A 27,866-nucleotide genomic window follows, 5' to 3' on the forward strand; every position below is an offset into this window, starting at 1 on the left:
CACCCTTTCAAAGGGTGTCTTACACAGAATACACCCTCTGAAAAGGGTGTTCTAAGACCATATGGTGTAAAAAGAGGTGTCGGTTATAGGACAAGCCATTTACACCCATAAGGGTGTTTTTCAGTTTACAGTGCGGCACTGACGCGAGTTTCTGTTAAACTCTATCACCCTGTTTGGCACTGCCTGTTTGACATAACGGACTTGCGCTCCTGTTATATCCGACTCTTCTGTATGAGTGACATTTTCACTCGACGCCGAAATGCGCACATTCGGTATGTATTCGCTACCATTTCTCGCATACCATCCCATGTCATCATCACTTCTTCATTTATTGTTGTTGTTGTTGTTGTTCTCGCATGCCTTTGCCGTACTGCCTAAAACACAGACGCAACGTATCCTTGCAAATCCGGCTATACATAGAAGCAGCAACGCGTTCATGCGAAAGATATATTACTTTTACAGCGAAAGTAGTTTGTACTACTCGAACATGAAAACTAGCAGTATATAGCACCCACGCATTTTCCGGACTGGCTCGAGTCCCTGTTATGGATTTGTATTCCCCATTGTGCGGAGGCATATGGAACATCAGATGCACGTCTGCGTGTCATACTGTGAATTCTTGCGCACCTTGGGGGAAGAAAAAAAGAGACGTGGTACGCGACGCCGAGTTAATATGAATTTATGGCGTTCACATTTCACATGTGCGTTCCTCTTGCCAGCCCAGAATCGTGTACACGCGAAAGCACTTATCAAGAAAAATTTGATGCAGGCGCCGCGGCGGCAGGGCTGTTTCCACTTCGAGAAGCGTCATGGAAATTTCTATTCCTTGAAGCTTTCGTTGCAACTTTTTTTGTGAGGAGAGATTTTCCAAGATTCGCCTTTGATTATAGTGCTTTGTTGTCGGTTATTGAGTTCAGTCTCGGCAAATTGATTGCGAGTTGCTTAGACACATTGTCCCTCCCTCACATCTTATCTCATCATACCTCCTCCACCTATAACTTCAACGTGGATCTATCGAGATATATATCCATTCCTCGTGGCCCCTTGTCAGATATTCCTCTGATCAATGCTCGGGAGAAGGAACCGTTTTCCAAACTGCACAAAGTCACGCATGGCGGGGCCTCCATTCAATTCCAGGGTTGCGTGCACATGCAGGGAATGAAGCCCACGCGGGCACAATGTAGCCAGATCGCTCGCCATCAAACAATGGCAGTGTCATTTGCAGAATTCTTTAGTAAGGCGCACACTGCGCTGTATGAATGCGATTCCTGATGAAAGGTGTCCCTGTGTACTGCATGTGGACTCAAGTATTGACGCTTCCATTGGGGTGTATATATCTATAGTCCATAGTTGGGAGGGCCGAATACATTATTCATACTTAATAAACATTGTCTGTGCACACGATGTTGTGACCGCTATCGATTAGAGCTTCTCATGAGCAGCACGGATGACCTTGTTGATGAAAAGCCCCCGTAAACTCACGCTCTTTTAAACGTTGCTTCAATGTGTGCGTCAGTTTTTGAAGAAACTTTATACTGTTCAGCCCATGTCGATGTTGACACGAAGAACCTAAAATCCAGTTGCTGTATATTGGGGGCATTAACAAGATCGTGCAAAATCACCGAAAAGCGCCAGACTTTAACCGACTGAACTTGACCAACATGACGCTGTATTGGCAAGCACATCGCTCGACAGTACAAACGTCACGGAGCACCCGTGTAGCAAATCAACATTCCACCTTGTGTCTTTCGCATCAATGCCAGTAAAAGAAATTTCTAACGTTACATGCTGCACATTCGAATTCAACGTATAATGGGAAGTTAATGACCACTACATGGACATTTTGCACCGCCACTCCGAACGACACCATCAGCAGCCGCAGCTGGCGCAGCAGTCGTGCGCGCCTCGATGTCGATGTCGCTTCTGCTACCCAAGCGTTAATGAATCTCGGCCTCTTCTTCCTTTTGTCTCGCTACAGTCAAAAGGGGCTATCAGCGACTGACGCCATTTTCTTGGCCACGCACTTCTGTCCCGAGCATTGCAAAAAAAAAAAAAAAAAAGAAAAGAAAGGAAGGAAAGATCCGATTGATTCTGATTCACCGATCGAAGATGAGTCCTCGCTGACTGAGCAGACGGTTTCTTCGAGTCTTCCACTGGACGACCGTTCCTGCTTCGTTCGCTCGTCTTAGCTTTTATTTGCTTTTATTTATTTTTTCTAGCTTCGCGTTGTCGTTGTCTTGAGACTGAAGTCTCAGCTCTTTTTTTTTTCTTGTTTCGGTTTCGTTATCATTGTCGTTTGGACTCTGCGCGCGCGAGAGTCTGGCTCGAGCTCGTTTAATCGTTTCTCCGATTGCTGGTGTGGCTGATGGGCACGACTCAATGGTGGAAGAAAGCATTGTTGTTGTTTCTGCTAGTGTTTGTTTCTTGTATGTTGAGATGCGTACGATGCTTCTTCTAATGTCCTCTTTGTCTTTTGTTTCGCTTTGTCTTGCTTTCTGGTACGGGACGTCCGAGTATAGTGGTAATTCGCGGCTTCGGGAACAGCACTCCTATAATAGCGTCTTGTTCTGGGTGTGGACTGTTTTCTTGAGGGTGTTATATTCTCGGCAACAGGGCAACGGGCGCAGGCGAGCTGGTACACGTTGATAGACGGAAAGGAAAGGAAAGACCCGTTCTTTCTTTCCCGTTCTTCAGCAGGAAACTACACCAGTTCTTCTTTTTCTTAATAAACGTGTCCCCACCCCCATGACAGGGAAGAAAGAAGACGACACACAAACACACACAGGGTAGCCCGCCATACACAGGGTATTTGAGATCGCGCGCGTGTCGTCTTCCTTCTCCCCTGTCTCCGGTTTTTCCGTCAATCGACGTGATATATTATATTGAGTGTGGGTGATGATGAGACGATGTACCAACGGATACGCTCGTTAGTGGCAGCTCCCAGGTGATGCTGAACACTGCGAGGTGGTCAGTTCGGATCCTCTCACGAGCTGTGCTGACCGACGCTTTCCCTTCGGGCAGGCTTTGCACACGACAGTCTTTTTTTTTCCCTGCTGTCCTCTCCTCATTACGACTGCAAGCCGCTGGTAGCTACAGTTACTTAGCGTGCTAGGTGACACTGAACAAAAAGAACACAAGAAAAGAAAAGAAAGAAAAGAAAAGGTTGGCTTTCTAGCTCACTCATAATCATTTCACCATCGTCAATCGAGTGCATACTAACCCCATTGTTGTGGACATCATCCAAGTAGGTGAACGAGGTCCTCGTGACGCCAGTGAAATCACGTGCACCAATTAAACCGTTCGTTCCCGATCGTGTGCAGCAGATGAGAGTAAATGAGTGTATAATCCTGCGTGACCTTTTAGTTTGGTCACTTCCGGTAGCGGGGTACGTTCTTCTTCCGCGGCTGTAATTGGAGACAGTAAACGGTGGACGAGCTTTGCTCCTCGGTGATGGTGATAGCGATGTGATAAAAAAAAGTGGCGATGTGAGGTTCGACGAAGTCGCACTGACTATCCCAGTACGCTTACACACAGAAAGTACAAACAGATGAGAGAGTTAAAATGATAGAGTTCAACATGGGGTAGTTCAAAGCGAAAGTGATCTCGATCAATGTCACACAAAGTTACATAATAAGCGTACGACTGATTTTTTTGGAGGCCAACACGTTTTCTTTTTCCTCCTTCGTGCAGTGAATGATCGCTGCTGCAAGGCGTATATCCTAATGTGTGAAATCTTTCCGTTCGTAACAAATACTGTTACCAATGCTCAAGCTGAAAAGAAAAGAAAGCTAGCAAAGCTGGCATTGCCAGGTCAATTTGCAACTTGTCTGCTCACTGACACCAATGTTGCAGGTTGGAATCCTGCCGAATTTCCGGTGGTCCGGAGATTTTTTTTGGGTGAAGTGGGGTCCGCCTTGAATGGGCTTTCTTCCAGATTCTCTCGCACATTTGGAAGATTCGTAGAAAGTTTGAAGAGTTCCTGGCAGTTAGCGAGTCCGTAAGACGCCATATTGCGACGAGTTAAAACACGAATCGAAATATGAAAGGCGATAAAATAGCAAGGACGACACGACACGAACGCTATAACTTTCAACGTGTGACTGTATCGTGCGTGACACATTTTATTTCGTGTCAAATTTCGTGTCTTTTGTCGCTTTTAATATGAATGTCATGTCTCGATTATCCGGACACCTCTGGAGTCATCCATTTTCGTCCGGATAACGAATTTCCGGATAGCTGAGCCAATCAAACTTCCGGGGAAACCGAAAACGAAACAAGGAAAACATCGTTACTTCAAAAATTCGTGCAAACTGAGCGGCTTGAAGTTAGTATGCACGCGTGTGAGAGAATTTTGGTCACATCCACGGCGTCCGCTGGCGCCACCCTGCTGTTCAGAGAAGGGTAATATCCGAGAAAGTTGGTCCCGCGCGCACGTTTTTGTCTTTTCGCAAATGTCGTTCGCATGCGGGCCAAAAGACAGGCGGTGCTTTCGGACAGCCTCGACATTGACGTTCACACGTGGAATTCTTGCGCCCAGTGGATACAGCCCCCCCCCTTTTTTTCTGCTTATCGTGTACTATCCCTCACACCAAAAGGGAGTGACCTCTGAAGAAAGGGGAGTGAAACAGCACAGAATGCCCCGGTGAGATGTGACCCCTTTCGGAATAATGCGAATACAGCACATGCTAGAGTCACTAAATAAGCTACGCTTCAGAGTATCGACACTGAGCCGCCATGTTGTTTCGGATGACCTCCAGCCCCACCTCTATTTTGGCAGTAGAAATAGAAGAAGGTGAAGTTCAGCAGTGGAAGAGGACAACACTTCGAAGAGCGCTAAATGGATGGCGCTGGAGGTCATCCGAAACAACATGGCGGCTCAGTGTCGTTACTCTGAAGCGTAGCTTATTTAGTGACTCTAGCACATGCCAGGGACAGAGGACGTTGACACTTTGCCGGAACTGTACGAATCAGAATGACGTAGATCCTGGAACCCTGGATCCCCATACTTGCTGTCCAGATACGGATAACGAATTCCGGATAACTGAGACAAAATCTAATGGTAGCAAGGTCGTTCCCGGTAATGCAGTCCGGATAACGAGTTTTCCGGATATATGTATCTGAACTCCGGATAAGCGAGACATAACAACCACGTATGTCACCAACAACCGAAACGTATTTCATGGTGTGTCAAGACGCGTCTATTTTCACATAAACTTCTACATGGCTGAAACTATAAGAATAGTAACGCTTTTTGCCCCGTCATTTTTAGCTTGGGTAAAAAAAGACAAAAAGGAAAAAAGTAGAGTCGATGAATTTCCGGAGGGTTCAGGGGATTGGCTATACCTCGGTATACTGTCTGGGAAATTACGCGTGCGCAGCATAAACGACAGCAGACCTCTATTTGCGACATCTGTTGTCCAAATGAGTAATCTAGGTTCATTTCTTTTCATTTTGCCGTTTCCGCTGCTGTCTGCGTGAGTAACAGTTTTCTGGGCCACGAAGCTGCTGGACTGCCGAGATGCGTTCCACCGGACTTTCATCACGGAGGCTCGGCGTTAAGGAAATCTTGACGCAAGAATAACCACGGAGGAATGGTGTTTCGCCTCACTGGCCAACATCGCATCTGATCTGACTATACCCCCAAGATATAATAATAATAATAATAATAATAATAATAATAATAATAATAATAATAATAATAATAATAATAATAATAATAATAATAAGTTTATTTTTGTTTGGGTACCCAAAAACAACCACTATAGGGTCTACTGATTGGTGCACCACACAAGGTTATACATGTGAACAAAGACAATCAAATATACAAAAAGCCAACAAGGTTAACAGTGATATGGTAGCTATAGACGTTGCGGTATTTAATAAAAAGAACCAACCGAGAACACGTATGTGTTTCCTGCTTGGCGCGACCTCTTTCGTCGCACAAAGAAACAAGAACCAAGCACTGGTTCAACAACCGATCCATCATCCCGATGGAAATGCAAAGAATCACGAAATCCCTCGACTTCACAAACAGAACTCGACATCTTTGACAAACCATCTGAAACAAAGACCGCTCATTTTGAGCTGCACTCATCAAAACCATTATCGCGCCGATTGTTGCGCAATTTCTTCTTTTTTTTTTCGTTTCGTTTTTTACTGTATCGGGGCAAAAAATAAAATAGCGCGCTCCGATGTCGCGACGAGACTGTCGTGAGAGCGTCCCACGCTGTCAAAGCCATCAGCGCATGCAAACAAAGCTGCTACAATACCTCTTTGCGGGAAAGCAGTACAGAAACAAAGGGGGTTGTCTTTTTTAATTAACCGCTCTTTCCTGGTATTTGTTCTGACGATGACCTCTCAGAACATAGGGCCCTCTCCTCGGAGATCGCCTGGAATTGCGGTTTAAATGATGCAGTTGTGTGTGTACGTGTATGGTGTACATGTGTATGTGCGCGCGCGCGTATTTTACGTGGGAGTTGTGATACAAGTCTGTCTGCAAACGTCATGGATGCGTGTACTCTCCGTGAAGGAGGAATCAGTCAGAATTCAGTCTTCAACACTTCAGGGACACAGATCGTGGGTCTGCAGTCTGTGGGTTGTGGTGTTAGCGGCTTTCATATAGATCGACCGATCCCATGCAATGCAATGCAAGATTAACTGCCGATAAGGAAAAAAAAATAAAAATAAAAATAAAAACAGAACATGTCAAGGGTTGAGCGCATGTTCGTCCTTATGCTTTTCGGCCTGGCTCGGTTTGTTGATGTGAGGGCATGATTTGTAGCATCTCTGACCGGAAATCGGATGATGCCGTATATCGACCCCTCTGCTAGTGCCTTTTCGTCAACTGTGCCAACCTTTTACCTTACCCATTTACGGGTTCGAACCCAGCCGAGGTACGGAAAAAAAGGAGCTTAGTTACAGTAACGAGTTACCTCGAACTCTGAATAGAATCGAATTGAAAGAGTGTATTGTGCATTCGATACAGCTGGCTGCGGTATGGTATATCAGCCATTATCATAACTCTGCTATCTCGGTGTACGCACCGACTAAATATCGATTGAACGCGAAACTTCCCCCCTCCCTTACACTAAATATACTCTCCATCCTGGTCCTGTTCTCCCATCGCTTAATTGCATATCCAACCCACATCCAGAGCTTCATGCACTCGGTCCCGAAGGACTCCCCAAACTCCAAAGTGAGCGTAAAGTGAGCGTCCAATACCGTAACCTGGGGCTGAAAGCTTTCCATCCCTTTCCTCGGCTATCCCTGTACTCATGCACTTTGGAAGTTTCTTTGTTAGTACGGTGTTGTAGTATACAAGCTGGCTGTCGGAACGGGGATTAGGACCACGCAATTCAATTGCAGTGGTGTGCTCATCGAAAGGTAAGCGCTTTGGGAAAAGGAGGCTTTCCACTTAAACTACTTGTAGGCGACTCCGTGTGCTTTTGTATGGAGGCCAACACACGCGGGTTTAGGTTCCAGTGCTACAAAGGCAATAGACCTTGTATTGCCAACTGTAGGATAGACCTTGTATCGCCAACTGTAGGATAGACCTTGTATCGCCAACTGTAGGATGGGACAAGCGTTAGCTTGCCCACATCACGGTTCGAACCCACGGTAACGCACATTACGGTTCGGTTAGGATAGACCTTGTATCGCCAATACCTTTTTAGACCTTTTTAGACCTTTTTAGGAAAGCAAGCGTCGCCTGTGGCACGCAAGGGCTCATGGGAACTTAAAGCGTCTCACAGCATTACGAGACGGACAGAGGCGGAGGTAGAAGAAGAACAACATTCCCGGTGTGTGCAGCAGGGTCAGCCGGGGGTAAACCATAACCGAGGGCAGTGTCCTTCATAAGGCATAATTATATTATGACATTAAGGCATATTATGGCACTCGCGTTTCACATGGATGCATAGCCACGAAATGTATATATGTATCTATAGCTATCGAAACAGACAAGAAAAATGGCACGGATGCCCTCGTGGCCTAATGGATAAGGCATCGGTCTCCTAAACCGGGGATTGCGGGTTCGAATCCCGCCGAGGGTAATGTTTTTTTTTTTTGTACTGTTCATGGTGCGTTGCGTCATATTTGACGCTTACCGCTTCAAGCGAGTGAACAAAACGGAAGCAATGGCGCTTCCTCAGTACAGCCAAACTTGACGGAATCATTCTCAAGCCACCCGTTTCTCACACAGCTACTATGGCGTTTTCTCCGCAGATATTTTTGAGCGTTCAGCCTCGTCCGTGTATCCTTAAAAGGCCAGTTCCCACATACAGCGCTAGAACATCTAGCTATCAAAATCTGGCGCTGTTTTTTCGCTTGCCGTTCTCACATACAACCGAGCACATAGCGCTATCCTGCTGGATATCTCGGGATATCTCGTTGCGATGTGATGTATCGGTACTACCGTGACTGTTTACTGTCCGCGTCGGGTATCCGCAGCACCATGGCGGATGACACTTTCGATGCTGTGATCGCGATACCAAACGCATTGCCAGATGGAACTCGTGGCCATTTTCACGTCGTCGCATTCCCGTCTTGCTGCTTCGAGTGATCGGAAGCAAGACAAACCCCAGCTTCCGCGACGTCACGGCTGAAAGAAGCTCACGATTGGTTAACTCAGACACACCGCTCAAAATAGCGATAGAAAAGTTGACCGGGGATCTACTTCAACGAGAGTAGTTTTATAGCGGTTCGCAGGAACGCGAGGAGGAAAATATAGCGCAATTTTCTAGCGCTATATGTAGCAAAGCGCTATATGTGGTGGCTTTACTGGCTTTTTCGGCCAGTTCCCACATATAGCGCTTTGATACATAGCTCTAGAAAATTGCGCTATATTTTCCTCCTCGCATTGCTGCGAACCGCTATAAAACCACTCTTGTCGATGTAGAGCCCCGTTCAACTTTTCTAGCGCTATATTGAGCGGTGAGTCTGTTAACCAATCGTGAGCGTATTTCAGCCGTGACGTCGCGGAAGCTGGGGTTTGTTTTGCTTCCGATCACTCGAAGCAGCAAGAATGGAAGGCGACGACGACTACGTGAAAATGGGCACGAGTTTCATCAGCCCGTGCATCTGCCAATGAGGCTTGTGCAGTGACGCCATGTTTGGTCACGTGACATTGGAAAACATATTGCCATACCGGAGTTACAGTATGCATGCAATTACGAGAGACAATTGCAAAAACACACGCTGCTGCCTCATTCGGCCCGCAGAGAGACCGTCTGTGACGGATCCCCATGATTCCCATGTTTTCCCATGTCACGTGGCTCCAAGGCGTGCAAAGGCTGCGCGTGACGTCACGTGCACAAGCCTCATTCATGGCTGTTTGGTTACTATAGTTCGGTATCGCGATCACAGCATCGAAACTGTCATCCACATTCATGCAACGGAAATCAGGTGCGACATGGGCGCGGACAATAAACAATCACGGCGGTACCGGTGCATCACGTCTCTACGAGATATCCCGTGACTGCAGCACGATAGCGCTCTGTGCTCGGTAGTATGTGAGAACGGCAACCCGAAAAATACGCCAGATTTTCAGCGCTATTTTCTAGCGCTATAAAGCGAAGCGCTGTACATGGGAACTGGCCTTTAGTCTTCCGTGTTTTGGCGCTGATTTCACAAAAGCGTTTCGCTCATGTGTTATAAATGCGTGAAACGACAAAAAGTAGGTTTGACTAACAGCGGTACTGGGGCATCACCCTAAGGAGTTAACATAAGTAAGCAACACTGGGGCCCAACTTCAACGTTTCGTTGTCCCATAAAGGGGGACAATTTTAAAAAGATGCGCGCTGCGCAAAGCAGCATGGGAACTTTGAGGGAGACTGCTCTATCGTCTGCATCGATTATGGTTTACTGCAACGTACACTGCTGCAACGCACATCAGGAATGTTCTTCTTCTACCTCCGCATTTGGCCGTCTGGAAATGCTTGAAGACGCTCTAAGTTCCCATGAGCCTTTGCGTGCCACAGGTAGCGCTTTTCTAAAAAGGTCTATTCCAAGTGGTGGCGCTCGTAAAGCAACAGTGCTGCTAGGAGGAAGCTTCATCGCGCTCGTATTTACGCCATATATTTCGTAAAATTAAGCCTTAATTTTTTATGTAACTTCCGCGTCAGAAAAACGGACAGTATTTCGTGGGCTCCACCAAAAATAAAGCCGCTTGAGGACAGTTTTTTTTTTCAGAATTGTTAGAACAAAATTACTACGTACTGAAATAAATAAAAGTATAAAACAATTTTCTTCCACTGACAGTGACGACACGCACGTGACTGTTACTGTAACAGCTGCGTAACTGTAACAATTAATGGCAACTGTGGACAGACCAGCGCCATGGCTGAAACGGCGTCCCGCTTGTTGCTGGTAGCCAAGGTCGTGGGTTCGAATCCTACCACCGGCTGTCCTGTCTGAGACTTTCGCTGGGTTTTCTGGCAGGCTTTTCAGACGAATATCGGCACAGTTCCCCCTGAAGTCGGCCCTGGACGCATACTAACTTCCCGGCTCCTTCCTGCTTTCCTCTATCTTCCTGTCGACCGCCTGTGCGCCGCTCATAGCCACAGTTGCTTCGCGGCGCTGACACGGAATCAAAAACAGCTACGTATAACAAGTTGACTTTCTAGAACTGGAAGTGTATATACAGTGAATCCTCGTTATTATGACCATGGTCGTTCCCGAAAAATTTTGGTCATGATGCGGAATTGTCATATTAACGGGGGATTTGCAGAGGTTTTACTGCATTGTTCCCCGGGAGTATGGTCGTAAAGCGTGTATGTCAGATTATCGGGGGTCATATTAACGAGGGTACACCATACAGTGAAACCTCGTTATTATGACCGTGGTCGTTCCCGAAAATTTGGTCATAATGCGGAATTGTCAGATTAACGGGGAGGGGGGGATTTGCAGAAGTTTCACTGCATTGTTCAGGACTATGGTCGTAAAGCGGGTATGTCAGATTATCGGGGGTCATATTAACGAGGGTTCACTGTATATAGTTACCACTTTTTGGTGAGATTACCTCTAAAATTGAACTAGACAATGAAGTTACTCGGGTAGTAGCACATTTCTCCACGCACCAGTTTGGAAACGTCATATAGATGAAAGCTCCAACGTTTCACGCGTTCAAAACTTTTTTATAGTGTGTGTGTGTGGGGGGGGGCATAATTTGACTGAAGTGGTGAAAGTTTCAAGCTGATCTCTCCGGAAAATGACTATAACCGCTTGAGTGTAACAAATATCTGATGTAATGTCGTTTAGGCCGCGTGAAAACAGTAAAATAAACGTTTTGAAAGTGTTTATTTACCGATTTGTTTCCGTTAAAGTAAAGGCGAGTGTTTCTAAAAGATGAGGGAATAAAGTTTATTTAATTTGGTGACTGTAGCTGTAACTAGTTACATTTCGAAAAGGGTTACTGTAATTTTCGAGTAACTTTTAAAGGAACGACTGAGGCACGCAAATAACACTCGAAAAACGTTCAAAAAGTTTTCAACATTGACGAATGAACCTTCGCGCCAGCACGTGTTGTTCAGTTCGCAAATTAAACGCGAGGGGGCGCCGTGACTGATGAACACGTGACACTGTCACACGGTGAGAAATGAACGACCGCTTCGCATTAATCTCCACCGTTTTTACTCCCACTAATGCATTGCGATACCGGAGGAACGCTCCATGCTTTCCAAGTGACTCAGCAGAAAGCCATTTTTGCCGGGGAGGCAAAGGTTTATCGCTTCGAGATAGATAGATAGACGCCAATACAGGTCGCATGAGTTGTGCAAGGAGATATTCGGTGCGAAATGTTTAATTAGGAGGGACGGCTGGACTGGGGCGGGGGGGATTTCGGGCGTGTCCTTGCACTGCCCGGGGAATTCGAGTAGTGATCACTTACGTCACGATAGATGCTTTCCGAGGCCTTGAAGGGGCTATCGTGGAAACTTAGCGTACACTAGCGTACAGTTGTACGAAGAATGTCTTTTTTTGTTTGTTTATTCAGCGTCAGCACCACGAAGCAGCTGTGAATATGCGCGTTGTACAGACGCGACGACAGACGGGAGAGAGGGGTGGAAGACGAGGTGTCCTGGGCCGACGTGAGAAGAAACGGTGGCGACATTCGCGGTGAAAAACCTGCCGAAAACCCCCGGAGAGAATCACAGCCAACACAGGCGGTGGCAGGATTCGAACTTGCCACCTCGAAGTGCTAAGCATGACTTCGGAGATTCCACCGACGAGCCGGGACGCTGTAGCATTCATATGCTGACATTTACACTGACTGACACGCATTTACGTGCTTATAGTCTCAGTTCCCATCGAAGACTAAGAATTTTTTGAGACTGTCGATCAGCATCTACAGCATCCGCTGGTTGATGATATCCATTTCCCAACTTATGGCTAAGCACTGGCAAGTCCGAATCCTTCCTCTCTGAGTGCCTGTCAGAGATCGAGAGTTCTTGTTTTCCTGCGCACGTTGAAGAACCCCGGGTAATGAATAATAATAATACTCGGAGTAGATTTACACGTGTGGAAAATGGTGAAAATTCTACGCCGTCATACCGACACATCGGACTCGTGTATAGGGTACATGCGGGACACCGTCAAATAAGACTCGTTGCTCGAACCACCACACAAACATGTAATCCGATTTGTTGCTCTACTCTGACGTTCCAAGCACAGAATCTGCGCTGCCAGCCTAGCTTGTTGAGATAGTTATATGGCAATACGAGATAGTTCTATGGGAGCCAGTCCTTGTGACTGGTCTTCCGCCTCGATGCCAATACACAGCCAATATGGCTGGTCTTCCACGATGATGCCAATACAGTTACACATGGAGAGCTTTGTCCTATCATACAGTTGGCAATACGACAGCTCTAAGTTCCCATAAGACCTTGCTTGCCACAGGTGGCGGTTTATTTTTGAGGCGTGATGTGGGCAAGCTTACGCTTGTCCCATCCTGCAGTTGGCAATACAATACAATACCACATTGTCTGTGACTCATCTAGTCAGTCAACAATACAATAAAACTTTAGTACTATACAATAAAACTTTAGTACGATGGCAGTACTATTTTTGAACCGTGACGTGGGCAAGCTTACGCTCGTCCCATCCTACAGTTGGCAATACAAAACTTTAGAGCTTATAGAGTTTTAGAACTGGCCTCAGTTGTTGATTCGTTGGTGGAAAAAGCGAATCAGTAAATTAAGGATATAGGGAATGATAGGCTAAAACGACAAGGAAGATGAGCTCACTAATTATGTGACTCATCTAATCAGTCAACAATACAATTAAAACTTTTCAGAACACAATGCGTGTGAAGCATTGCCCTTTGTCCTATCCTACTGTTTGCAATACAAAAACAATACGAAGCAATGCGGTGTTGGCACTCCTGGAGAGTATACGATGGGATGCTGCACTTCACTGCGATAGCAATGCGGCGATGTTTTAGAACTCGTCTCAGCTCCTGACTCCGAAATAGCAATAGGTAAGATATGGTTAACAAGCGGGATGAGCGGTCAGGGAATGTTTAGGAACCTTCTGTATGGCGCATCTCGTAGAGAGAACAATGCAAAAAGAATACGCGTTTTTTTGGGGGGCGAAGGCAGGTACTATTTTTGAAACGTGGCTAAGCTTGCGTTTGTCCTATCCTATACAGTTGACAATACAACACGTTGTCCTGCTTGATGACAATACACGCATGTTGTCCATATAGGTAGGTTGGGCGATGTGGTCATGCATTGCGATTTGTTCCATCTTCCAGATAGCAATACAATGTAGGTTCCCTACTTGATAATAATAGAAGGGAGCTCCCCTTTATGGATGTGGAAGAATGCTCAAGATACCCAGTGGATGGGTAGAAATCCAGCGAACCGGTAGAATATAGGAAGGAGTTGCCTCAGGACAGAAGCCGCCGATATTTCGAACAGAGACTGTTCGAAATATCGGCGGCTTCTGTCCTGAGGCAACTCCTTCCTTCCAAGATACCCAGTGTTTTCCAGCATTGCCCACCATATTCTACGGTCTTCAATAGGACGTACTCAGCACAAATCAGCATTCGAATGTTCTCCGGGGACATTACACTGACCCTGCTCCTTTTTCTTTTTTTTTTTTTTTTTTACGGCGAGAACAGTCATATTTTTAAAACGCGATATGATCTAGTATTGCGCCCTAAATGGCTCGGTGTGATTGTGTTCCATCGGGGGACTGCCTCCGAGGATTGCCTTGGGCAAGATGGCAGTGGAAAAATGGCTAGGAAGCAAGCGAGCTGGTGAAGATGATGCATCATGTAAAACCCCGAGACTAGGGAACACGAAGGGACACACAAACACGAATTTGTGTCTGTCCCTTCGTGTTCCCTAGTCTCGGGGTTTTACATCATGCAAGATGGCAGTGTTCACGCACCTCTTATTCTCCGAGGTCGCAATGGCATCCGGACAGAAATCTCAAATGAATCGGGTCTCTCTTCGTATCCTCGTTCAAATTGTACGCCACATTGGATCTGCTTGTCGTTTGGAGGCGACTTTTGCAACCGATGTGGCCACATATTGCGTCTTCAGATGCATCCAATCAGTCAACGATACAAAAAAATTTCCCATATATTTACGTTGAAAAACGTTATGTATTCCACCGTCGTTAAGGGGAAGCTGATCGCTGTTTGTATTGCTGTTACGTGAGGTTATTTTGCCATCATGCGATTCGATGGACATACCAATGTTCATATATTTGGAATGATGACGATGATTCGAGATTTTTTTGGCGCATCAACAATGCGATCACAACGTGCCACAGCAGTGGTGAAGATGCAACTAGTTAAACTGAACGCTATATTTAGTTAAGATAGGATATTAATGTATAAAACCATCACCTTAAAACTTACAAAAGGTTAAGAATTCTGATTTATTTCGAGAAATTAAATGCTGCACCAAAAAGGACGATGGACTCATCACCCAACAAAAGGGCTGGGTGAAGAGGTAACAAAGTATATTTGTAAAACTCCCCGAAGCGACGTTTGCGGTGTCGCCGGTTGCATGGACATTAGATGAGGACATGTAAGACAGACAAGGGTTCACCACACGGCGTGTCTTTGTGCCCTCGATTAATTTTTCTTGTTTCTATCGCAAGTTGCTGTTGGAAGTGCCCACAGCTGCTATACAGTAACTTGTAAGTTGTCACACTGCGCCTATTGTTACAATGTATAGCTTTGGGAATTTGCTTTGTGTCTCGATATCAATAAACTCCATATAAAAGCGGTCGCAAACGGACGCTTGTACAGCAAAACATTTCACTTCAATTGTCATTTCTTTTAGTTTTCGTTAAATTATTATTTATAGCAATTATTTATATAGTTGCATTTTACGGACAGTGACGTGTCATCATTATCAGTGACTTCTGGATTCTGCTCTGAGAAGCAGTCTAGCCACCGACTCCGAAGAAAACTTGCTGATTATGTTTTGTCATACTCGCAGAAACTATCCAAGGAATCGATCGTGAACACCTGGCTTCTCTTCCAGTGAGCGGCATTCGTTCAAATGCGTATCAGTTTACCATTTAAAACCCTAACGTCATGGCACATTCCGTAGCCAATAGACACATTTAGTGAGTTTTAGTGCGTCGTGTGGCCATATCGTCTTTGCGTACGTAAGGGGTAGCGTGTATTGGTTCTGCGCATTGAGCGAAGTTCTCTTTATGTTTTGCGCATGCGCAGAACCACAACGTTACCACAGTTGTTGTTGGAGGAAAATTTAATATAACGTGGTAATGCATACAAGTGTGAATAGGACAATTAGTACAGCAAACAAACAGCAATACATACATACAGCAATACATACAGAAAACTCCACAACTACAAAGAACACAAGTCAGTAAAATCAGACTATATACAGTTCATTACACGCAACATCTCCGCAAGCGACATGCAACAACAAGACAGCAGAATATTTACAACAAAACCTCTCACACAAAAGGAATAGAGAATGTACAGCAGCAAGGTATTGACCCAACAATGTGTAATAAAACCGCAACAGAACATCCAACAGCAAGCCTTCTCGGTGTTTGTACCGTGTCCGGTGCACAAACACACCAGGGATTCCTTGTCCCTGGTTCAACTGACACGAGGAACTGAGTCAGGGCAGGGCTCTAACCTCCATTCGATTAGAGACACGAGCAGATTCTTTTGTCTTTATTTACTGTTCTTTCTGTCTCTTTCGTCTTCCACCCGAGTAAGCCTATATGGCGACGTCATTTATCTCTCCTCTGTTCTTTCCCCCTTTGTTGTGTCTCTTCGTTTTAAAAGAAACAGATATATGCTGACTCAAACGCTTTAATTAGGGTTCAGCTCGTAGTACCTCAACACAGAGTCCTACGGAGCCCAACTTCGTGCGTAGTACGTGACAATCCTCATATCACTGGGACGTACCCCGGGGTACCCTACTCTAAACCGCCTATTACGTTACGAACACTCTCTGAAAACTTCCACGTGGAGGCGATCTATACTATCTATTCACACGAGCGACATTTCCCCAGAAGCGGAAGATGCAAAAAAAGAAAAAAAAAAAAGAGTCATAGCTTTCTGCTGCCACGTAAGCGCGAGCGCTCAACCGCTCAGCGTCGTGTCTTCACGTACACTGCTAACCTTGGGGAATATCCTGCTACACAGCCACAAGATATTCCGTAGCAGACGACAGGAAAAGACGCTGACGGTGTCGTCTGCTAAGTGTCGTCTGCTAAATGCGCAGTACGGCACTCCCGGTATACCGCACCGTGTGAATGCTCAACATAACACGGGACGGAACTTGGGCTCTGTTAGCGGTGTTTTCGCTTTTTCTTCCGCTGGAATATTCTGGGAGGATGTCGCTCGTGTGAATACACAGATAGTGTTCGCTCATCGTGGTACTAGGTCCAAGGCTATTCTGAAGACTGGGAGGTGGTGGTGGGTTCGAATCGTACCGCCGCTGTGCTGTCTCAGGTTCTTCCCAGCTTTTCCGACAGTCGTTCCAGACGAATGCTGGCCCCTCTATCTCAGAGTCATTCCTGCTTTCCTGTCTAAATTTGTTCACGTCTGCACGCGGCTCATAGCAGCCGCAGTTGCTACTCGGTGCTGACGCCGAATAAATAAAAAAGAAGTAGAACGATACCTAACTTGGAAATTGAACTGAACATCGTTCACAGTGCACAATGAAGCCAATAAAATTTCGAACTACCTGCAGAGAAATGTAGAAAAGGCACTTGCAGAGGATACTGGACTCCGAGTATATGCTTCCGAGTGCATATGCATCGGTATCAGCTCTTCCTTGGCGATACGCCTCTTAGGCTGGTTGCACACCATAGATTCCTGGGTGTCATCCTAGACTCCAACTTGTCCTGGAAGAAACACATCGATCACCTGGACACAAAGGCACACCGGTGGATTTCCGTCATTCGCCACTTTGCTGGGCCGAAGTGGGGAATGAATGAGAAGTCTCTTCTGGCCATCCACCAAGCCCTAGTCCGAGGGACTCTGCTATATAGCCTACCAATCTTGCACGGAATTTCACAGACGCAAGAACAACGACTGCGGTGTATTCTAGCACGGAGCTTAAGGGTATGTCTTGGCGTCCCGAGAGCCGCGGAAACGCGGATGGTGATAGCAGAAGCCCGCGAAATACCCATTGAAGTCTTACGGCAGAGGGAGACCATTCGCCATTACTTGCGCCTCAGAGCACACCACCGCCGCCATCCACTAATAGCAAAAGTTTGTCGCCGGAAGCAATGTAACGCATACAACTGTTTCATGGAAGTGAAACCTAAGGTTCCCCCGTTTTCTGCAAGATCAGTGGTGCCCACGACGCCTCCGTGGTCGCTTCCAGTACCATCAATCGCATTGTCAATTCCTGGTCTTAATGTCAAACGAAACCAAGTGCCTACATCAGTTCTGAAACAGCTTGCAGCGGATATGATGCACAATCGCTATTCTGACCACACTGCAGTTTTCACTGACGGATCCTCCAGTCATGAATGTTCATCGTCTGCATTTGTTATTCCAACTGACGGTGTGTCACATGGATACCGTCTATCACACCGCACATCATCAACGTCGGCTGAGTTATATGCTATCCTGTTGTTTCTACGTAAGACGCCCTGTGACGATCCGCGGGCCTGGGTCATCTACTCAGATTCAAAGGCTGCTCTTCAATGTATAGCCAACATGGGAATACGTGGATCGCTCGCCCCAGTTGTCACTGATATCCTCCATCAGGTTCAGCTTCTAAGCGATCACGGTCATCATATATCCCTGCAGTTGGTCCCGGGTCACTGTGGTTTGAGCGGAAACGAAGAAGCCGACAGAGCGGCAACGGCTGCCCAACATTCTCGGGCTGTTGTACCAACGGTGTTATCAAGAGGAGACAGGAGATCACTTCTGAATGAGCTCATTCAGCCACTAGCTCGCCAGCAGTGGAGTCGGGACATCACTGACAGGTCTCTCATGTATTCTGTGGATCCCACTATGTCCTTCTCAGTTCCTGACCGTTTACCACGCTATTTTCGTCCCTCCTGCACAGGCTTCGTCTCAACGTTGCCTTCACTCCCCAATTCAAGTGCCGAATCGGATACTGTGACAGCTGCCTATGCTCCAAATGTGGCGTTGAAGCGAACATTGATCACGTCCTAATAGAATGTAAGCTCTACGAAACGGAGAGACGGCAACTCTGTGCTCAGCTGAGTGGTGCTAGCCGACAGACGTTCAACCTGGCTGCAATTCTTGGCCCATGTCAGAGCCATGTCCAACACCGTCGAGGACTTCTGATGTTCTTGGAGTTCCTCTTGGCTACCGGCTTGCTCCAGACGCTGTAGGGTCCACCCCTGCATCTCAAGGACCATTGGCGCTTCTTTCATGTGCTTCTTCCTTTTGTGCGACGTATAGCGTTGCGCAACCAGGCGACGGGAGTTCGAGTTGGACTTGCACATAACTTCATTTTCATATTTCACATCTCATGCTTCTCGTGTAATGGGGTAGGGTACTGCTCTCAAGCGGTGAATCACCCCAGACCATAGTCATGATTTAGTTGTTGTTGTTGGACTCCGAGTGAAAGTGATAACGAGATGTCCGATAAAGACGCGGGAAGCCGAAGAAGAAAAGAGACTACGCACCTGCAGCTTATCACTAAACCATCATATGGAGCACGCGCCGAGAAATCAATTGCCTTTTTTCCTTTCTTTTTGCCAAAAAGCGAGTTTTTTTTTCCGATCATACGTTTCGTGGGTGACAAGAAACCGGACCTCGTTTTTGCTAATAGTACGTCTTTGCGATAAAAGTGAATAAGACACCTAACACATTCTCCGGCGTGTCTTTCGTCTTGTCTTTCTTTTCGGACATGCATAAGAGCAATGTAACAATACGAAACCTGGAACGAGACCTTGGACAAGGACATCGTATACGTAGAAGGCAGGTGGCCATTTCTGTATACCTATTTGCCACGGAAGTAGTGCAGCTGGTCTTATCTTTCCCTGATAAGCGGTCGTGCGTGACTGCGTTACCCAAGGTGGGTTATCAGTTGATCGCCCTGTTAGCGGACTTTGATGAGAGCTCGTTCTCTACAGCTCGTTGCTGTTTTCGTTGTGTCGAAAATGTCGTCTCCCTTTCCTCCTGGAGTCCAGCGTGTCTGCAATTTTGGTTCCGTGGAAGGAAATGCCGCGTACCTCTCCTCTCGGCTGTTTTTCTTCGCGTAATTATTCGTAAGGGCTCCGAGATAAGATAACAAAGCTCTCGGAAAGTAGTGATAGGTTGGGAAGTTGTTTCGTTGGTGGTTGAAGTTATGTAAGAAGATGGATGGAGAAGATGGAAGGAAGACGAGAATATGGATGAATGCGATAAGTCCTTAGGGTGAGCGTTGCCTTAGCTGTAGGGACATACGTTGGTGACTCTTTGTGCAAAGTGGTATAGACTTGGTGACTCTTTGTGCAAAGTGGTATAGACTTGGTGACACTTTGTGCAAAGTGGTATAGACTTGGTGACACTTTGTGCAAAGTGGTATAGACTTGGTGACTCTTTGTGCAAGGAGGTATAGACTTGGTGACTCTTTGTGCAAACAGGTATAGACTTGGTGACTCTTTGTGCAAAGAGGTATAGACTTGGTGACTCTTTGTGCAAAGTGGTATAGACTTGGTGACTCTTTGTGCAAAGTGGTATAGACTTGGTGACTCTTTGTGCAAAGTGGTATAGACTTGGTGACTCTTTGTGCAAAGTGGTATAGACTTGGTGACCCTTTGTGCAAAGAGGTATAGACTTGGTGACCCTTTGTGCAAAGAGGTATAGACTTGGTGACCCTTTGTGCAAAGAGGTATAGACTTGGTGACCCTTTGTGCAAAGAGGTATAGACTTGGTGACCCTTTGTGCAAAGAGGTATAGACTTGGTGACCCTTTGTGCAAAGAGGTATAGACTTGGTGACCCTTTGTGCAAAGAGGTATAGACTTGGTGACCCTTTGTGCAAAGAGGTATAGAGCGGTATAGACGTACCAGTGTCTAGCGTTCCTGCGACAATTTAAAGGGACAGTCTGGACTTAAATAATAATAACAATAATAATTCGGGGTTTGACGTTACCAGAGAACGATGAGCATGAGCGACGCCAAAATGACCTTTCCCCGGAACAGTTTTGCCGCCCCAGGGATGCTTGGTTTGAATCGCTAAGAGAGCTGTTTTTTATTTCCGTGATCTTCGTCTTTGTCATCGAGCTACATTCTTACTGCGGTGTCTTTATACGGTGAATCACATCATCATCATCATTATATCCGGTGACGTCACCGTGGGGAGCGTCGGAAGCATCGATTCCGGACAGAGCAAGCCATTGCTGCTGTTTCCATACCACCATATCGGTCGTCTGGCCATTTTTGAGGGAGGACCTCGATATTCCATGCAGGTTGCGAAATCCCCGAAAATCAAGGAGAATGCTCGATTGCTTCGTAACATGATATGCCGTGTTTAGAAACAAGACATCATTATTTAACCACTCAAATTCACGGGTTTTCGATGTCTGTTCAAGTCGCTTTGGCAAACGAAAGCCACATTTTAGCGGGCGTTAGGCTTAGCAGAGCGGACACGAAGGAACAGCCCGTTGGTTAGTTTATTATTAGGTAAGTCCAAGTTCGGTGTTTCCATTCCTACATGTCCGGGTTAGTCTAAATTCGCTGTTGGCAGTTTCCCGCGCGGGGCAGTGCATTTTATAGCCAGATAACATTTATTTAGAGTAGTTTATTTTGCAAGTGGGATTTCGATCACGTTATTTCGAGGTACACCCATCTCGAGGCGCACCGTTGTGACCTTCGCAAAGGTGTGGTTTCTGCGCGTGACCAAGCCACAAATCACGTGACCGATCAGAAAACATGCGGCTTAGTGAGTGGAGCACCCGTTCGTTGGCGGTACGCTCTTTAAAAAAAAGGGGGTAAAACTTTAACTCCTTTTTCTTGCCACATATATCAGTCCCTTTTGGAGAGTATACAATTACACTGAAAAAGGAGTCTCCTCACTCCCTTTAGGGAGTGGAGTTACGCTCTAACTCCCTACTGGAGAGTATTATTACTCTCCTCTCGTTTTGTTTGTATTTGTTTGATAGCATATTTTACGAGGGAGGGGAAATCTATTAATTTTGACAGGAAAAGTCAGTCTGAAAGGCCGGCAAATTTCATAAATTGAAGGTATAATGAGGATATTTTGTGTTCTACTCAAATACTTTACGAGGTTCAGTTACTTTTTTGCATGGTGCTCAGAACCTTAACCTATACACCCCCTGAGCCTAGGGAATAAAAAGGTACGAGACTCGCGTACGTGAGCGTCCCCTCTTGAGGGATTTCGTCACGGTAAGTAAGTAATTAAGATAGAGTACGAAATACTTCAATAAGTATTTGAAATACAATTAAGATACTATTCACTATTTGGTCAATGCGACAAGTCGCCGCTATGTGACATGAATCACCTATACCCCGCGTACTACACAAGCCGTCCCTGTGCGATAGGAGTCATCTAAACACAAGTCCCAAAAAGATAACAAAGAGTTACCACATAACCATAACTCAACTAAGTATATGTGACCCAGAACAAAGCAAACTTCTAGCAGGTCCCTGCTCGGCGAGGTCAGAATTCGGTGTTACCGCGTCAGGGCACACATAATAGAACCCTCACTCGCCAAGAATTAGTACACGTGGGGCAAAATCTCTAAACGGAGACTTCCAAGAAGGGCCAATGGCCGGGGTCAAGTCCGAGGGACTCAAGAAATTTCCACTGAACAAGCAAGATAGTGGATAGACGAGACCCAAAAAGTTTGAGAGGGAGATCCAAAATATGTAATTAGAGTATTGAGTAGAAAATACCATAAAATCTATTTTAAATAGAGTACAAATATAACGCAAATTGTATTTAAAATACAATACTCCAAATACGCACAAGTCTGCTGTTAAGGCATCACCCTTCCAGCAGTAATGCGTGTCTGTAACGCAAAGTGCAACAATGCACTTCCGACAACGACTTGGCTTCCGATCTCCAGTCGTTATACGCCTCCCTCCCGCGGTTGTTGTGAAACTGCCCGAGGGTCTCCGGCTATATTTGGCGCCATCACGGTGAAAAATGATGCAGCCGAATATATTACGAGTCCGTGTCATGTCTTTACCCTCTTTGTCTATTTAGTTTCTTTCTTTTTCTCCCGTCGTCAACTAACGAGACGGGCCGAGGTGATGTACTACTGACGGCGAACGTTTGAGGAATTTGCGCGCATATATTTTCAAAGATCAGAACCGTTTGGAAGATTATGCAACGGTGGTGAAAAAAAGAGACGAGGGAGGGAGCTTTTAATAATGCACCATACTTTATTTTTTTCCTTAGAATATGTATATTTATGTACGTTTTTTGTCGCCGTTCCAGGTTTTGAATGGAAAGTTGTCGCGTGACAGACGACCGGCTGTCCGGTGTTATTCGCCGGCCGTCTTATCAGTTCTGGGGGCGACGACAGTGACAAACTGGACGTGCGTCTACGCAGAAGTGGGGTAAGTACCGTATTTTTTTTCTGGTTCAAATCTTTTTACTTAGGTCACCGTGAAAGTAGCAGTTTCTGTTTTAACTAAGATGTCAGTCGCTATTTAAAGTGCGGGTACCGTCGCTTACCCAGTGTCTCTGTAGGTACTGTCATGGTGGCTGCCGTCCGCATGGTGGCAGCATCCTCTCCAAGGGAGAGGTGGCTGTGTCGTCTAAGGTTTAGCCTATGTTTTCTGGTAGACTTTCCAAACGAATGTTGACACAATTCTTCCTGAAGCGTGCCTAATGGCACTAACTCTTTCTTTCCCATTTCTTTTTGCTGTCCCCTCCCCAGTACACCGAGCTAGCAACACTATAGCTGACAGCACCTGCTTCGTGGTGCTAGCGCTCAACTTAAAAAAAAAAGAGAAGAATAAAAAGTACGAGAGGATCCATCAGTGCAAAGCCGACTTTCGAAAAAGGGACGAACACCCGCAGTAGATTTTTAGCGCTTAGCGTAACTAAAAACACCCAAAGCTTTTGGGAGTTCCAACGGAAACATATCATTCTTCGGTGCATCTGATCGACGAGCGCCATTTGACCCTCGGCTATTGGAGCGCTGAACGGTTGCTTTATTAGTCCTGTATGGTATCAGCACCGGCTTCATTAAGAGATACGCTTAATCCTGACACTGCACTGTCTGCCCTCTAGAGGCGCTCCTGCTGCAAAACCCCTTCAGGGCCCCCACTTCAATTAACGACGGTGAGTAGCTCCATCGATCACCGGCATTCCGCTAGGCCTTTTTGCAGCGCCACGCGTCCTTTTCCTGGCGGCCGTAATATGTACTACGGCGATGAAAATAGCGCTTTTGGAAGAGAGCAGTTCCTGTCAGGGACGCGTATTTTGACGGAGTGGACGCCACTCTTTTTGTGTGTTGCTTCACTCTCGGGTGGCTTTTAAGGGAGCTGCATCCAAGGGAGGGCCTCTAAGGCTTTCGCTGTTGCGAGAATCCATGTTAGTGCCATCCTCGTGGTCACGCTAAAGACTGGGAGGTCGTCGGTTCGAATCTTACTTCAAAATCTTTCTATTGACTACCGCAGATTTTTCAAGTGGGACTCCGCAACAAAACCACCGCAACGATTGTGACATAGCAGTAACCCTTGCGGTGTCAGGAACATATATACGAAATATCGCGTTCCCAAAAGGGCGCAGATTCTATTCGAACGAATTATTTCGAAATGAGCGCTTCGGCTTCTGTGAAGCAAGAGGGCGCTGAAAGCAACACTGCCGACGTCATCCTGCATGGAAGAATGCAAGCTTCGTAGCAGACGACAATGCCGGGTGACGTCACAGTATCTTCCTCCGGGCAAACCGCTGTGCGCTTTGCATGTTGGTTTCGGTTTGGTATTGTCATCACTTACGAATTAATTACTCGCACAAAATGAGTGCGAATGTTGTAGTATTCGGTATCAAGGTAATCCTTATCAAGGTAATCAACGAATCCTTCCTGGTACAGCTTCCCATGAAGTCGGCCTAGGAGGCGTATTAACCTCTCCGGTCTTCCACTTCTTCCTGCTGTTTTCTCTCCGTCTGTCCGTTCCCCACTCATAGCCACAGTTGCTTCGCGGTGCTGACACAAAATAAAACAAAGCATAGGCCAGATAGCCGTCACACCGCCAGACAGTGGACAGCATGAATTCTTCCCCAACCTTGGATGTATTCTGGAGGGGGACTTTCATTTGCGGTTGATTTGCCACCGCTGTCATCACCTCATTGGCAATGCGCATCACGCATTCCGTGTGAAACGCTACACGGGAAATTCTTTCCAGTTCTCGCCACAACGCATGCGCACAAGTATATACATACATATATAAAGAATAAGAAAGATGCGACAAACAGGATACAGATTTCGCGAGGATACTTGGCCGCGACACTCAATCACGGGACCGAAAGATGCTCATTTTCAATTTTTTTTTTTCCATCGAAATCGGCGTCGGGCTGAATTCCGAATGCTAAGTAGGAGGCCCTCGAAATGCGAGCTGACAGTATATGGACTCCCCCGAATGGCCTTGGTTAGATTTGTCACTGTGTGTGCGTTTCGTATTTGATTCGGATCAAATCAATTTTGAAGACACATATCGGTGACGTGGTTTGAAACCAGCCATCGCTCACGAAGAGTATCGGACAGCTGCATCTCGCCCTGTTTTTTTAAGGGAGAAAAGATAGAATCGTAAGCTTGCCCGCGATGGAAAGGCGGCTGATTTCTGCGAAAGATTGTGTCTCTGGTGGAGATCGACTTCGGGAACTGGATTGCATGGCAAAGCCTCTTCCAGGGTGAAGCGCGCTCAGTTGATTTCGAAAGGAGGCCGACTGTTTCTTTTTGGTTTTCAGTGCTCTTCCTAACCTGTCCACTGACGAGAAGGAAGTACACAGGACGAAAATTGATAGCGAAAGATAACTATATAATATTGGCGGCGTTGCACCGTGGTCGAGTGGTCGGATAAATTTTGAGACTTTCTTCAAAGGCACAGTGCAGTTCGTATTGCTGGAAACCTCTGGCTTCATTTGTCAAGCACAGTCTCCTAGCAGGAGATAACATATATACGCGCACTATTTTCTCTGTCTCGTCGCTGGGCGATTTAAATTCACGAAAGTTCCCTCACAAACCAGCCATCAGCCTCTAAGTCAACTGGGCTCTCAACCTCTCGCCATGTCAAAATTGCTTGTTCCATTGGCCGGCTCCTCCGGCGTCCTCCACGCGCACACACGGACGTACACGTGCACTACGTAAACACACACACGCACGCACGCACATGCACGCACGCACATGCACGCACATGCACACACATGCACGCACATGCACGCACATGCACGCACATGCACGCACATGCACACACACGCACACACACGCACACACACGCACACACACGCACACACACACACACACACACACACACATACACATACACATACACATACACACACACACATACACACACACACACGCGAAAGGAGCATCAATGGCCATTGGGATAGAGAGTATATATGACATACAGCATCTGGAGCAAACTGGTAGAGACGATGAACTCCACGAACATTAGAAGACATCGGCGGTGTTGGAAAGCAGCTCCAACGTCGCATTTACCACTGAACATTCGTCTGTTACGGACACAGCTACTTGCGGCATACTCTATACGCGGAGGAGTGAGATCCACATAACTGATTCACTAGAGGCTCTGCAAGTCAAATCCTCCTCATATGTCCTCTGGACTTTTTTTGCCTCACCTCCCATTCACCAAAGTGATAAATGAATATATATATATATATATATATTATATAAATACCTCTTTCTCACGCTAGAGGTCAGCTGTGTGCTCTACGTGCTTGAGCGTCCGCAACGTATTTAGCGTAACCCACGGCCAGAGCCCACGTGGAGAACGACGACAGCAACTTCCACCGCGCCACCAATGGACCATTTCTGACAACACGTACGCGCACGCCCAGCCCCTTGCGTCCGCCATCTTTGAGTGGAAAACATGGACCCACCTGCGGGCGACTGTCATGTCCATTGGAGGGAGATAATCGGCTTCAAGGCCACGCGGACGTTTCAGGTCTACATTTGACAACCCTTTGTACTGGTAATGAGCACAATGCGCTTTCACTCTTTCCGAATTCTTCTTCCAATCTTCTCTCGCTACTTTCCCACGCAACGTGCCAGTCGGAAGAGCGTCATCATGTTTATTGGGGCGAAAGACATTCCGCCGCCAGGGGGCGACGCGAATATGAAAATGGTTCATTGTCACTGGTGCTCTCAAGGGGAACTCCTGGACGAGCCTCTGGATTGACTTCAGCGGCAACTGTGCCGAAATATTTCTCTAAAGCCTACAAAAAACAAGAAAGAACAAGCACCGAGCTGGTGTACGGAGGTTGTAAATAACAATCACCTCGAGCTTGAGGCGGACGCGGACACAAAGCACATTGACACAACAACTTCACATGAAAGGCTCACCACCAGCGATGAAAACCTAATTCAACAAAGGCTCGGGTTAGGATTTCCTTGCGTAGCCTCATCGGTTCAATCTGAGGCCTTGTTGAAATAAACTTTTCATTGCTGGTTCTGAGCCTCGTCATGTCATGGTCCTGTGCCTGTCTGTTTTGTGTCTGAGTTCGTGTCCGCCTGAAGCTCAAGGTGGGGTTACCCTCAACTGTAAAGACTGCCAGAAAGCTCGGGCAAAACCTTGGTACAAGTGGTATAGGCATGGAACCCAGTGCTTCCAAGTTAACATGACCCTGGAGCTACAGCTTGGGACAAAAGTTTACGGAACACGGCACTGGCGTATTTCTTCATCGGAGCGGGCCCCTGCTGGCTTTCAGGAAGAGACTGAATAAGAAACGGGTGACTGGCTACTTTATTCATCTCTCAGTATGTGTGTCCGTTCTTGACTGCTGCTAGGGTGTCGCTCCAATGGAGGAATGCGACAACCCGGTGTTCCGTAAACTTTTGTCCCAAGCTGTATACTAACAAGCGCACGTTGTGTATCCATGGGGCAATGCACGCCACTGGTCTCTGATACGAACAGAGCTGGACTAAAGTTTGCGGAACACGCTTTGGCGCATTCCTTCCTCATAGAGTCAGTAAATAAGCTTCGCTTCAGAGTATCGACACTGAGGTCAAAAGGAGGGTAGGAGCGCCATCTTGTTTCCACACCACACCAGTATCATCCCCATTGGAGAATCAAAGACGGTTAACATAATGCTCCCTGTGTGATAGAGAAGCGTGTATGATTGCTGCGCGACAATACATGTATTGTCAACCAGAGCGTCCCGAGGATGTCAGGTGAGCTCGAGGCCGTCAACTGGCGCTTGCAAACGAAATAAAACATTTCACCCGCGCACGACAG

General features: G+C 46.5%; 1 long non-coding RNA gene and 1 other non-coding gene across 2 annotated transcripts in view; both read left to right on the plus strand.

Annotated features, from left to right (window-relative positions):
• The window catches only part of LOC135389810 (uncharacterized), a 173,601-nt gene that overhangs the window by 45,052 nt on the left and 100,683 nt on the right, over positions 1-27,866 (plus strand). Inside the window, exon 3 of the long non-coding RNA XR_010421593.1 lies at positions 22,876-22,997. This is a non-coding gene — a long non-coding RNA (uncharacterized LOC135389810). The remainder of the gene's footprint in view (positions 1-22,875; positions 22,998-27,866) is intronic.
• Trnar-ccu (transfer RNA arginine (anticodon CCU)) lies at positions 7,979-8,051 on the plus strand. The gene has a single exon. It is a non-coding gene; the product is annotated as a tRNA-Arg (tRNA).

Source organism: Ornithodoros turicata, chromosome 3, assembly GCF_037126465.1.
Source record: "Ornithodoros turicata isolate Travis chromosome 3, ASM3712646v1, whole genome shotgun sequence".
NCBI lineage: Eukaryota > Metazoa > Arthropoda > Arachnida > Ixodida > Argasidae > Ornithodoros > Ornithodoros turicata.